Consider the following 14,693-nt stretch of genomic DNA (forward strand, 5'->3'; position numbering starts at 1 on the left):
GGTGGTGATTCCTTCTTGTTTTTTCCCAAAAGAAGATCATTAGGAGGGTTAAGGGGTTCATTGAAAATTATCGCAATTAGCTCAATTCATAAATATAGCTAGCTCCTCAAGAAAATTTACTCAAATTCTTATTTAATCCTATTCAAATAAATAGGGGTAGTTTGATAATTTTAACCCATTCAACTCTCTTGATTTAAATTATGAAAATGCCATTGGTTGTTTAAAATATTTATGGCTCCTTATTAAAAACCTTATAAAACGAGTGGTATAGAGTTAAGGGGTGAACACATTTCGCAAGAATAAAAAAGGTTTATGTTTAAAGAGAATGTAGGGTATGGGACCTTGAAATAAAAAAATTTTAGATTATGATAAATTGCTATTATTTTGAAAGAAAAATTTTAGATTATGATAAATTGCTATTATTTCAAAAGAAAAATTATGAGACCAAGACCCACTTGCTAAAGATAAGGTTGGGTGGAGTCATAGATATTATTTATTAAGATGATGTAGATAATAATGATAACATGGAAATCAAGAGTGATATTTTTTACTAATAAAATATAGACAAATTTTAACATGATATATTTTCCTAATAGGAGAGCAAGAGAAAAATAGATAAGAAAGAGAGAGATGTTGGGGCTAGAACTAAGGGGAGAGTATGGTTTTGGAGAGAAAAAGAGAGAGTGAGAGAGAGATAGAGAGATGGATGTGCTACCTTCTTTAAGTTAGAATTCCAAATATTGTGTCTTTCTATGTGCATAAAGATAGGATTCATGGGGAGCCCTAGCTAAGTCACTCTCTTATTCAAGGAAGTTCTTCAATGTTTGTATAATTATTATTGTTTATTTTGTTGGTATTATGGTTTATTGGTAGAATAGTCTATTTGAAATCTAAAGGATGAGCAATTTGAAATAATTTTATTATTGTTGTTGTTCACTATTTAGTTATTGATGATAAATAAAATGTGCGTCATGGTGTAAGAAAACTATTCATATATAAGAAATGTGTTCCGTGCTCTCTTTTTTACCATTTTCTAGTTTCTAAATAATTCCTTCCTGTAGTTTCCCTACAAGCTAAAATATTGAAATTAGAATACATTACTAAATAGATTTTTTGAAATTATAATATATTATCCAAACACAATAATTCCGCTTTTTCCTCTTTTTAATGTCTTTTTTTTCAAATAAGATAATTTAAATACAATTATAGTAGTAGATTATTTCATACTTACAAATAAAAATCTATTATCTAAAATACAAACATTATGATTAAGAGTTTCTCATATAATATGAAGGATAGTTTTCAATAATTTTAATAAAAAAAAGGTAACTAATTAAAAATATAAAAATTAAAATAAAAATTATTGATATTTAATATCACATAGAACGCACGTGCATAACTAGTTTTAGTTATCTATTAGTTCTATTTCTTCCACCTTGAATAATTATGCATATTAATGGGCACAAGCCATCAAATTGGACAAAGTACAAAAATGCCTTTTTAGTTATTTGGAGTTTTCAACCATGAACGGAAGTGATTTAAGAATTTAAAATTACTTTGTGAGAAGGTATCTTTAGAACAAATGTTTTAAAATTGGGTGACCCGATACGAAATCAGGCGATCTGGATCGGGTGTCGCCCATCCTGTCTCGGGTCATGTAGAAAAATGAGATTCAGAAAATTCTCCACCTAGAATCGCCCTAGATTTAAAGCCTCAACAAAAGCCTCAACTACTTAATGTCTAACTGATGTCATGGATTTAAAGCTTCAACTGACACCTCGACGACCCGATCTAGATCGAGTATCTCCCAGCCCATCCTGGATTATGTAGAAAAAAGGGATACAGATGATTCTCCACCTAGAATAATGACCCGATCCGGATTGAATATCGCCCCGCCCGTCCGGAATCATATAGAAAAATGAGATTCGATGATTCTCCACCTAAAATCGCCCCGCCCGTCCCGAATCATATAGAAAAAATGAAAATCGATGATTCTCCACCTAAAATCGCCCTGAATTTAAAGCGTCGAACTCTTTAACTGCTTATGTCCAAGTGATGTCCTGAATTTACGGAGGTCTCAATTTTCCTACGTGCCCACCTACAACAACAATACAACTTTCCTACTTGCACATGGCCTACAACATCAATACCCTGAAGGATGGGTTGGTTTGTTTCTTTTATAGGATCCGTTCTTCCCACATCCTTCGATGTGGAACAATTGTGGAACAATTTGCTAACAAACTGTAGAATGCAACAAATTGGTGTGAGATGACTTGCATGGTTGTAAGCTAAACTTTAGAATGCAATAAATTGGAGTGAGACGACTTACGTGAGTGTACGCCCGATGGTGTACGTCTGTCACGAATAAGAAAGGTGTACGCCTGATGGTGGCACTTAAATTATACGATAAAAAAAAAAAAAATATTTAAAATAATAATTAGGTGTTCACTTCCCCTATCTTTTGTCAACAAAAATTTAAATTTACTTACTAAAAAAACATAAAAATTTTATTAGGCTATTATCTCATAGGATTATTTTATTATATGATTAATAATTAATTAATTAGTTAATTGGGATTAAAAAATTAGTACTAGCTCATAAGATATTAAAAAAAATAATGCTAATATTAGTTTATTGAATAGTAAAGAAAAATAGTTTAAAGGATATTTTAAGAGAGAAAACTAACACTAACTCATACCACTTTATAATTTATTTTAAGTTGCTTTATCAATTATCCTATATTAAAAATATGAATTTCTTTAATTTATTAATAACCAAATATTATATTTTATTTATTAATTTATTTATATTATAATTTTTGTAAAATATTATTTTCTATTTATAATTATAATAAGATTTTTTAAATTAGATGATATTATACGATCTTTTATATTTTTATTTGTATAGTAAAATAATAAAATATAAAGTTATAAACCAACAACTTCAATTTCAATATATATTATTATAGTTAGTTCATTTTAATAATTTTGGATGAGTAAAACGAATTAATTAAAGTTTGATACTTTGATGTGATACTAATTTATGTGAAAAGTTATTAGTTTTAATCTTATAATATAGAAGTTTTTCCTAATATTTTTAAATTATTTTGATATAATATTATAATACTATATTATAATTAATAATTATACAAACATCCAGATAGGAAAACAACATCTCAGTATGCAACATTTTTTACAAAATAATGATATTACACAATGCATCACTCTTAATTTTTTTTAGAAACTAAAAGAATACTATTTTTAGATATTTATAGTATTTTTTAAACAAACTTTAAGAGAGAAAAATGAAGAAAATTATTAAAATTAATAATTAGTTGATAGGGCCCACCACCTCTATCCTTCACCAAAAAAATTTAAATTTACGTATCCAACAAAAAAAAAAAGACTAATACTATTAGGCAATTAGCTAATTGGGATTAAAACAATTAATACTAGCTCATAGGATATTAAAAAAAAGGAAAAAATAACATTAATACTCGTTTATTGAACATTAAAAAAAATACTAGTTTATGGGATATTTTAAGAGAGAAAAATATCACTAACTCATACTACTTTAGAATTTATTTCAAGTTACTTGATCAATTATCCCACATTGCAATTCTTTATTTATTTTCTTAATTTTATTAAAATATGAGTGCAATTTTATGTTACTAAATTCTATATTTCTATCAACACTAATTATTATACATTAAATTTATTATTTGTGAGGGTCATACTCTTGTTTTTTGAATTACATATATTATAATATTATTATTAATAACTATATTAATTACAATGATAACCAAATCTTATAGTTTATTTATTAATTTATTTACATTATAAATTATGCAATGTATTATTTTTTGTTATAGTTGTAAATTAGATTTTAAAATTAGATGATATTATAAGATAAATTTCAAATTTATTCTTATTGGTATAGTAAAATGATGATAAAATAATAAAATACAAACCAATAATTCCTATTTCAATGTATAATATTGTATTTAGTAAAGTTTTAATAAATGTTTGATGAGAATCTTCATACAAAGAAAGAACATCTCAATATTCACATATTGATGCAAAAAAATAAAAGTTATTAGTGTAATACCCTCATTTCTTATTAGATTCCTAAAAAGAAAACATTTATAATGATTTTTAATAAATTTTTTGAATTTTTTTAAGGGCCGAATCCAACCAATTCTGCCGATTCTTGATTTGAAAACACCGATTCACCTATCCGAATGGGTTTTTGCAGTGCCCGATTCGAAAAAACGATCCGGTTTTTAAACCACTATTTAGAACAGTGTCTAGAAAACTGGATCGCGTGGCTCAAACGGTTACCTATCAGTTTCCGGTTGACCTGGTGAATTGGGTGACGCAAATCGGTTCAACACTTTCAATTTTTAAACAAATTGAGCTAGCAAAAAGATATCTTAAAAAAATATTTAAAAATTTTAAAAATCAAATTTCATTCATTTGTGAAAAATATGATAAAGCTGTAACATATTTTGACCAAATTATCCAAAAGGTGAGAATACTGAGAGTCAGGTTTCTATATGTGTATCACATGGCATTTCATAGTCTAAAATACAGTAAATCCCCCCCTCCTCCTCTCCCACCACCACCACCACCCCCACCCCTACTCCACCAACCCAAAAAAAAAAAACATTTCCCCTAATTAATGAAAATAATAACATGCATTTACAAAAAGTTTCATGCCTCAAAATTATTCAAAAAAACCCTAAATAAACACAAAAAACTAAAGTAAACATAAGCAGTATTGAAAATAACTACAGCCTCCCCTAGAGAGACTAGACAAATATGTATCATAATATTTATAAAAAATACATCTTTTCTCAAATATTTTTCGGAAGCCCAAGGTCGACACAAAAATTTTAAATAAATGCAAATATGATTCGAGAACCTAAGCACTAGGACAATCAAATCTCACATAGAGATCGAACCTTCTATGGATCGTCGGCCGTGCCGGCTGTATATCTCATCACAATCAAGAGAGATAAAATAAAACTACTATAAAGAAATAAAATACCAAAAAGATAAGCCTTGAAATACAATAAAGAAATAAAGCAATAGAAAATACTACCTAAACCTTTGGGCGCTCAAAATAGGAGCCTCGATCAGATCAAAGCAGATTAATTTAATGAATCCATGATCCTTTAAAAGAATCCTTTTGACACCCCATTTTGAAATTGGCTATTTTTCTCTATTTTGTTTCCTAATTTTTAAACCCTTAAATAAATGCTTTAAAAATGCCTAGTAGACCTCTAGGGGCCACATTAACCTAGTACACCCTAGATCACCCTTCCTATAGTCCATAGTCCTTTGAACTATGGTCCTAGCCTTCTAGAACAATCTGGAGAATCTCCTAAATAATCCTAAAACCCTAGGAACTATTTTAAAATCTAGAACAATCTTAAACACTAGAAAATAGGAAAACCAACTTAAGATATGGGGTTTTAGGATAATCTGATCAATAAGTGATAAAATTAAGATAAGAATCAAAAGAAATGGGAAATCCCAAAATTTGAGCCCCAAGGTTCCCAGGCGCCATGGCGTCTTGACCAAAAAGCCCTAAACGCCATGCTTCAGGGAATCCAATCTTAAGACCTTGAAAATAATCTCATACATAGCATTTGGACCAGAAACCCCTAAACGCCACAAATCGTGGCATTTAAAACTCGAACCCTAAAAAACATGTGGCTGAATTCCTAGAACCCTAGGCATGGCATTTGGTCCAGTTTTGCCCAAACACTGCATACTGTGGCGTTTAACCCTGTTTGACCAGTCAACTCAACCTTTTTGTAGGAATGCAATACAAATCATTCCCAATCGATTTAGAACCAACTTTTGAAATCTACATAAGGGTTCTATTACGAATTATTCTGAACACACATAATCTTAGATTTAGAGATCTAACTTTAGATAGGAAGCCTAACCCTCTAGAGCTTCAAACCCTAGTTTTCTAAACCAAATTCCTTAGAAGAAAGGCCTAGCCTAGGTCTTTTTAATCCTAGCCTAGAGTTTTATCCTTCAAACCTTAAATCATAAAAGCCATGTATCTAAGCTACAAAACCCTAAATTTAGTTTTAACCACTCTCAATCATCCATAGCCAATGTTTTAAACAAATCTCAGAGGGAAATTCAACCAAGTTTAAAAGATAAAATTGTAAAATTGAAGGAATTCAACAAAGTTTAAAAGATAAAATTGAAGGCAAGAGGTGTAAACAATCAGTGGTCTTGATACGGGAGACATCCTCCAATATGGGCATCCTGAGCCAACCGGCCCAAGTAGGTAAATTTCCTATCATTTATTCTTTAATTTCTAGTTAATTTTGCTTATTTTAATTAGATTTAATCTAAATAGAAGATCTTCTATTTTTGGCAAATAGATCAAGAATTTAAAGGAGAACTGGCTTACACAGGTTAATTGGCCTTTAAATTATAATTCGATTGTCATCCACACAAGCTCTATCAAATTGTCAATTAACTAGTTTTATAGCAATAAATCAGGTGATCTCATATTTGAAATCCTCTCAGGGAATAACCTGTAATCCACAGACTGAGATTGTATCCCCTCACCTATTGACAGACTTTGGCGACTTAATTATGAATCATTGTGATGGTCTGTGGGTCATGGGAACTGTTAAGTCAATTTAATTCATTTAATATATAGGGCCCACCATAAAACTTGCATGAGGGAGCGTGTGGGGGCCATCATAGGTGTTACACCCCTCTTTTAGATGCACCCTCCTATTATAATGAGATGGCCCATGAGGCACTCACTCAAGTTTAAAGATTATGGCAAGTTTAGATATTTGAGAAGTTTTTCAAAGATAGCATGTATAAGAGATTTATACAAGAGATAGGAAAGTATCATATACTTTGCATATTTTTAATACATCATATTTTTATTGTTTGATGGGATTAGGTTAAGGAAGTGGAAAGATAAGGTTCTAACACTTTCATTTAAATCATGACGGTTGATCTAAAGATTATATGGCTCAGATCTCTCACCCCACAGGTCTCCTATGATCATGATCAATGGTATGGATTTAATCTTCATAAAGATGGCTAACTCTAATAAAACCTAACCCTAAAGAAAGTCTGTAAATAAGGGCTCGTTCTCTATAAAATCTCTACACCTCTCTCTATCTCTCTCACTCTCTCCTAAATAGTGGCACACCACCCTCTCACCTCTCTCTCTCATCTTTCTTGATCTCTCTAACCCTCTCGCTACCAATATCTTGGAATAATAAATAGGGGCACGCGCCATGCATATGGTGCACACCCATATTATGGTATTGAGGTCTTACACCTTTGTGTTATTGTTCCATTGCTCTCTGATTTAGTTAAGAGTTATAGCCAAGACTTTTCCATGCTTCAAAGATCTAAGATAGACCATTGATTATGTGTACCATTGTAGGAGGAGACTCGGAGTGGGGTATGTAAAGTCCAGTTGAGGTAACCTTTTGGCAATCTTCTTTATGGTTTGAAGTCTTATGTTTTCTTGTTCCCAGGAGTATTATGTGTTTCATGATCCCAATATCAAGTTTATATAATTGTGATTGTGTAATAAATAATTATTAAAGTGGTACCAAGTGAGAGTCATTGGGATTCTTTGTATTTTTATTGTTTCTCATTATATATTTGGACATATGTAAGTAATCTGGGTGGTGATAAAAAGAAACGAAAGAAAAAAAATAATCAGTATACACTTGCCCGGCTTAAATTGTCCGACTTTCAAGTACGTCACTAGGTCTATGAAGGGCACATGCCCATTCTAACCTAGGTTTCAGTCCAGGTTCACACCTAGGCCAGAACCCTGGTCCATCACTAAGTCTAGGAAGGGTCCATACCAAATTTGACCCAATCCTCGACTTGGGTCCGCACCTAGGCCCAAGCTAGGTTTGTACCATTCTCGATCGGGGCCATACCCTGTTCGGAATGCTAGTCCACACAGGTCTTGGTTGAGGCTCGCATCCAGGTTCAAACCCAGATCCATTTTATCTCTAGATTAGGTTTCCCTATGTTTGATCCATATCTAACCATGTCTAGCCTAGGCTCAGGTCTAGGCACATGCTTAGATCTAGGTCTAGGTTTAGTCTCAGAACTAAGCATTAGTTGTAATCCATACTCAACAACCATGTCAGTCTCGCCAGACAAAGGCAACCTGATATCCACGGCCTTGTCCAAGTGAGGCTAACAAAGCCTCGGGATCAGTTTATCATAATTTTGTAGATTTACGACCCAAACCCTAGCCGGTTACACTCATGTCAAGGACGTTCAATTGTCTGAGACTAATATTCACATACCTCACCCTACAGAATCTCACCAATCTAGCCTAGGCTATGAGATCTGTGCAGCAAGGAAAACCTTAAAGAGTCAAGGGACAAGACCCGAAACCATCCTTCAAGAACTCCTAGGCCCTCGAGCCTGTCATAGGAGTTGGGCAAAAAATGAGGCCCATGCATTGTCAAACACCAGGAAAACCCATTGGACTCTCTCTCCCAAGTCAATTAGGGCCAGGCCGACCAAGGTTAGGTCGGCCAAGGCTGGAATAGCCTAGGTCAGGCCAACCATACCTAAATAATCAAGGCCAAGATGCCCAAGGGCAACCAAGGTCTAGGTATGCAGCGAGCCACCACAGTGCGAGGAGACACAACTCATCAAACCACATCAATGATATAAAGAGTATAGATTGGTCGGGCCTGGATTTACTGTCACTCGGGCTCCCTCGGGGACCCGGGCACAATGAAACCCCTCTCAAACAACCGCTCGACCCACGTGTATGCGTGCACTCGCATTCCACATGTAGATAGGTGTCCAACGGCGAGATGATTTTAAAGCGATAAAGAGGTGGACTCGTACACCTACCTTACCGGTAGAGTTCGTGGAATGCATCTGAGCCTTAGCCTTCTTAGATCATTTCGAAATCCCTCTGGCTGTCCAGCAGTGCCGTTGGAATTCAGCCCCCTCAAAATTCAATTTATCACTTAGATTCCCACTAAAAATGGCTCTTAGAATTCGCTTTTGGTAACCTCCTCCTAGTAAATGTATGGGATAGGGATTCTAATGGAAGGGTTAGAGTGATAGAGAAGAGGACAAGATAGAGAAGAAAGAGAATAATGAGGATGGATTGATTGAGGTTTAATTTAGAGATTAGAAAGGAGAATAAGAAGATGAGATAGACGATGGTATAGAAGAAGCGAGGGAGTGGCCCAAGAATTGGGCAACCTCCTGACGTAACTTATTCTAAGAGGTGTTACCAGAGATAAAGGAAGCTACCAGGCTCAAATCCTTGGTACCAGGAGGATTCAGGAAATGGAGTCATGGGACTTAGCCCATGAATATGTTACTAACTCAAAGAACCTCCTTAAAATAACCCAGAGAGAAAGAAAAGAAGAGAAAATGAAAGCGATAGAGATTTCTCACAACCCGAACACTATATAACATGGTGGTTAGAGCAGTCCAAGAGTTTAAAAATTCTATAAGGAAGCTGTCGCATGAGGACTTGAGCTTGAGTGATCGAGTGCTAGAGAAGAGTGAAAAAAGAGAGAGAATAAGAAAAGAAGTAATGGGATGAAAGAGAGAGAGAGGGAGTAAGGAAGAGAGAGTAGATAAGAGAGAGAGCAGAGTAAGGGAGATAGAATAGATGAGAGAAAGTGAAGAGAGATGGGAAGCTCGAACCTGCTACGGGTTCGAGTGAGTGGAAAGGAGAGAGGTGGGAAGAAAGTAGGATAAGAAAGATGGTGAGAGAGAGCGTCACGGACCCACTATAGGTCTGTATACGAGAGAGAGAAAGAGAGAGAGAGAGGGAGTAAGAGAGAAAGAGAATGAGGGATACGGGCCTGCCCTAAGTGCGAGTCTGTGATAGAGAGAGGGGAAAAGAGAGAGAGAGCATACATGGAGAGAGAGAGAGAGGGATACGAGCCCAGTGCAGGCCCGTGACAAATAGAGAGAGAGAAAGAGAAAGAGAAAGAGAGAGACAAACATGCCTTATGGGTGGGTCCGTGAAGGAAGAAGAGAGAGAGAGCGCTCGAACCTGCTGTGGGTCCGAGTAGGAAGAGATAAAAAGGTGGAGGAGAGCAGAGAGAAAGAAAGAGAGAGAGAGAGAGAAAAAGAGAGATATGGGACCTCCCTATGCATGAGTTTGTGAAGGAAGGAGAGAGAGAGAGAGACGGAGCTCGGACCCACTGTGGGTCTGAGTGGGACAAGAGAGGCGGAAAAGAGAAGAGAGTGAGAGATAGAGGAGAGAGTGGGCCTAAGTAGGCTCGGTTATAGGTGCACCTTTGGGTCCCTTTGAATGCACCTTAGAGAGAGGTCTTGACCTTTAGAGGCTAAGGCTAGGGTCTAGGGTCTAAGTGAATAGACCTAGGTGGGTTAGGGCAGTGTAGGGTGTCAGGTAGGCTAGGGTGTATGGTAGGCTAGGGTTTATGGGAGTAGGGAGTCTAGGGTGTATGGTGCGGAGTAGAGAGTAGGGAGTATAGGGTGTATGGTATGAGATAAGGTGTAGGAAGTCTAGGATTCTAAGGAGTATGGGAGTTTGGAGTTCTAAGAAGTAGGGAGCTAAGAGTTCTAAGAAATGAGAAGTTTGGAGTTCTAGGGAGTGAGGAGTACCAAGGGTAATTTCTCTCTCTAACCATTGTTTCTCTCTCCTCCCTTATTGAGTTAGGAAATGAGTTAGAAGCAACAACTGTTTCTCTCTCCTCCCTTATTGAGTTAGGAAATGAGTTAGAAGCAAGAGAAGAAGCTCAAAGTCTCTTTGAATTCTCAAGTTTTTCTAATACATTCCAAACATTCTCAAAAAGCCTCTAATACAAATGACTTAACTTGTTTATACAGAGCATCCCCTAAACATGGGTGCATGCTCAAAAACCACTAAAATTGCTATAAAATACACACTTAATGGAATAAAATAAAAATAGCATTTTTGTGAATAATGACCAAATTGTCTCGTGGCACTTTTCATGAAATAGCAAAATCAACCCTCCTTGAGGGGCCTTTTGTCATTGTTAGGCCTTAGGAACTTTTCAGAAATACTTCTGGCGGTAATTTGGGTAATCAAACGTCGTAGAATCGTTGGTTGCATTATTACGCACGTTTTGATACCCATTCATCAACTTGAATCAGAGTTTTGATCAATCCTATATCCGGCCAAATTCATAAACTTTTGCATCTTCGACCACAACTGTAACGCGATCCGTGACGTTTCGAGTCTTATTTTCTATCACAAATTGAAGAGGACTCCGTCACGATAACCATATGGATCTACTTCCCATCATATTAATTTAATTGTGTTCAATTTATTATTAAATTGTTTTAGATTTATTATTTGAATTTTTATAAGTCATTTGATATTTTATTTATTATTTTTGGATTTATAAAAATGCAGTTATTAATTTACAAAGTTATTACGTTTTAAAATTCATTTTTTTTAATTTTAAAATATTTATTAAAAAATACATCGGGGCCCATAGTGCACATTGGCCCACCATGTGGGTATTAGGTGGGGCCCTGCATACCATATATGGGTGGCACACCCAACCCTTAGATACCTTCTATTGTTGTTTTGTCTTCAAGTTTGTTAAATATAGTAACTATATCTTGTAGCATATGGTCAAATATTGATTAAGAAATATTGACCATATCTTATCTTGATTATTGAAGGAATATCTTGACTTGATATTATTGAAATATTCTTATGGAAAATATGAGATGGAATATGCAATTTATGGTATGCACTATATCTTTAATGGATTTAATTTATTTAAATATATTGATGGGAAAATGATTTAAGAAAAGGGGGATAATGGTTCATGCACCTTCCATAATGTTGATGGCCCATCTATGGAATGGATGGCTCAGATCTCTCACCTCACAAGTCACCTTGATCAGCGGTCTATATTCAATCTCAAGAAAGACGCAAACTATGTGAAACCCTAAAGAAACCCTAGACTTAAATTTTACTATAAATAGGGGTGTTCTCCCTCTATCTCTACGCACCTCTCTATCTCCCATAAACTCTCTCTCTCTTCCCTAGGGGCCACGCCCCTCTCTCTACTCTCTGATTTTCTCTCTCTACTCTCTCTCCTAAAAAGACCTTAAGGGGCACGCCTCAATATAGAGACTCTCTCTCTCTCTCATGATCTAATCTAAAGATTGGGAAAATTAGAGTTTAGGCCTAATTATTTTGGAGTTAGGGTTTTGTAGAGATTTAAGGGTGGTTATCTAGTTTGGGCGAAATAAGCTTTCTCAGTTCGAGATCGAAGCTAGACTGCTGATCCCGCGCCATTCGATGTGGTGACTCAGTGTGGGGTGTAAAAAGCGCGGTTGAGGTAATCTCAGGCATCTTTTCTTTTAATTGTATGTTCTTTTATTTTATATTCTCAAGCACAGTATTAGGTTGTATGAATGGCATCAAGTAGTTGAGATTTATTTTATTGATGTGTTCTTTTTGGGAATTTCTATTGTTTGTAATAAGACCACCTGTGAATGATAGTGTTGCCAAAATTATAAGGGGTGATTATTATTAAAAAAAAAAAAATTGTATTTCTCTGGTAAAATATTACATAGATCTTTCTTTCATTGATATCAAAGCTAGTTTTACTTGATTGCCATTAGGATTCTTTTCTTATTTTTGCTTGAGAATAGAAATATAATGGTTGCTCGGACCTTCATCTCTTTGATCCTGAAAACCGAAAGGTTTGATGGGACCCACTTTGCTTCATGGAAAAGAAAAATCAAATTTGTGCTCTATGAAGAAAACTTGCATGAGGTACTCATTGAGGATTGACCTCATCGTCCAACTGACGACTCATCTCAAATAATGAAAGATGAGTACGCCAACTAGAAGAGGAGGAACTTGAGATGCAAGCACATTCTTTTATGTGCCATGACTGACTCGTATGCTTCTGAGTACGAGTCAATCTATACTACAAGTGATATTTTTGATAAACTTGAAAGAGAGTATGTTGAACTCTCTCTCATGAAGCAAACTATGGCTATGAGAAGGTACAATGATTTAAAAATGGTAGAAGGTACCAAGTTTGAAGATCATGTGCACGTGTTTCGTGCATTAGTCAGAGATTTGGCAGATACAGGCATGAAGCCCAATGAATCTATGCAAGTGATTCATTTAATGAATTATCTTCCTAATTCATGGGAGACTTTCATATCTTCCATCTCTGCTAGAAGAAAGGCATCAAAATTGAAGGAACTCATCACGACCATCAAATCCGAAGAAGAAATGAGGAGTTCAAGGCAAACTCCAAGGGATGTTGTGCATATGGTAAAATCTCAACCATCTTTTAAATTTTAGAAAAGCAAGGGAAGAAATACTTTTCAGAAGAAAGATATTTCAAAAGAAGAGATTTTAGAAATAAGGGAGCAAAGAAAGAGGCTCGAACTTGTTTTCTTTGCAAGAAGGTGGGTTACATAGCCAATAGTTGTCGGTTCAACAAATCTGGTGGAACTAACAAGGAATTGGCATGTGTGGTTTTCGAGTCCATGCTAGCTGACCCCAAGGAAGCTTCTTAGTGTCTTGACTTGGGGGCTACGGCCCATGTCACAAACACCAAAGAAAGTTACCGTTCTTTCACTCCATAGGGCCAAGACAACAACATATTTATATAGGAGGGAATCAGAAGACTGATGTACGTGGAGTTGGAGATTTTGAGCGAAAACTAAAGAGTGGGAGCACTTTGATCCTAAAATAAGCATTTTATGCTCCTGATATGAGGAAGTGCTTGGTTTTGGTTACTAAGATGTCTATGGCTGGATTCATAACCACTTTCATTGAGGAGAAAGTGGTGGTCAAGAAGGGGAAAGATATGAGCATGACTGGACGACTTGTAGACGGGCTATTTACTATTGAAATAAAAGAGAACGTTGTTTATATCTCGTCCCCTAATAAATTAGATGCTACCCTATGGTATATGAGGTTAGGACACATTAATATCAAACAAATGGAAAGATTAAAAAGGGACGGGATTCTTCATAATTATAAGGGAGATTTATCGAAAGGGTGCGAGTCTTGTTTGCAAAGAAAACTAATAAGAAAAAATACCACCAGGGCAAAAAGAGCTACTAACGTATTTAAAATCATTCATAGTGACATATATGGACCTATGAATATGACCATCAAAAGTGGAAAAAGATATTTTATCTCTTTTACAGATGATCACTAGCAATATGGCCATGTGTACCTTATTCATGCAAAATCAGAAGCCCTAGAAAAATTCAAAGAATATAAGGCCCAAGTAGAGAATCAAACCAACCTGAAAATTAAAGTCCTTAGAACCAAAAAAGGGAGAAAATATTCATCTGACCTTTTCAAAGAATTGTGTGTTGAAAATGGGATCATCCATCAGTACATCATGCCTTATACTTTTGAACAAAATAGTGTAGCTGAGAGAAAGAATAAGACCTTAGTGGAAATGGTAAGGAGTATGATGGGGCATTCAAATATCTCATTGGATTTTTGAGGAGAAATCGTATTAACAACATGTTACATCCTTAATCGAACTCCCACAAAAGCTGCCCCACTTACTCTTCACGAAATTTTCATAGGTCGTACTCCCTCTCTTGAACACTTGAAAGTTTAGGGTTGCTCAGCCCATGTCCTTATCCTACATCAAAATAGAATCAAATTGCAACCTAAAACTATCAAATCCA

This window comes from Amborella trichopoda, chromosome 12 (assembly GCF_054954075.1).
Source record: "Amborella trichopoda isolate Santa Cruz 75 chromosome 12, AtrichopodaSantaCruz75HAP2 v2.0, whole genome shotgun sequence".
NCBI classification, from domain to species: domain Eukaryota; kingdom Viridiplantae; phylum Streptophyta; class Magnoliopsida; order Amborellales; family Amborellaceae; genus Amborella; species Amborella trichopoda.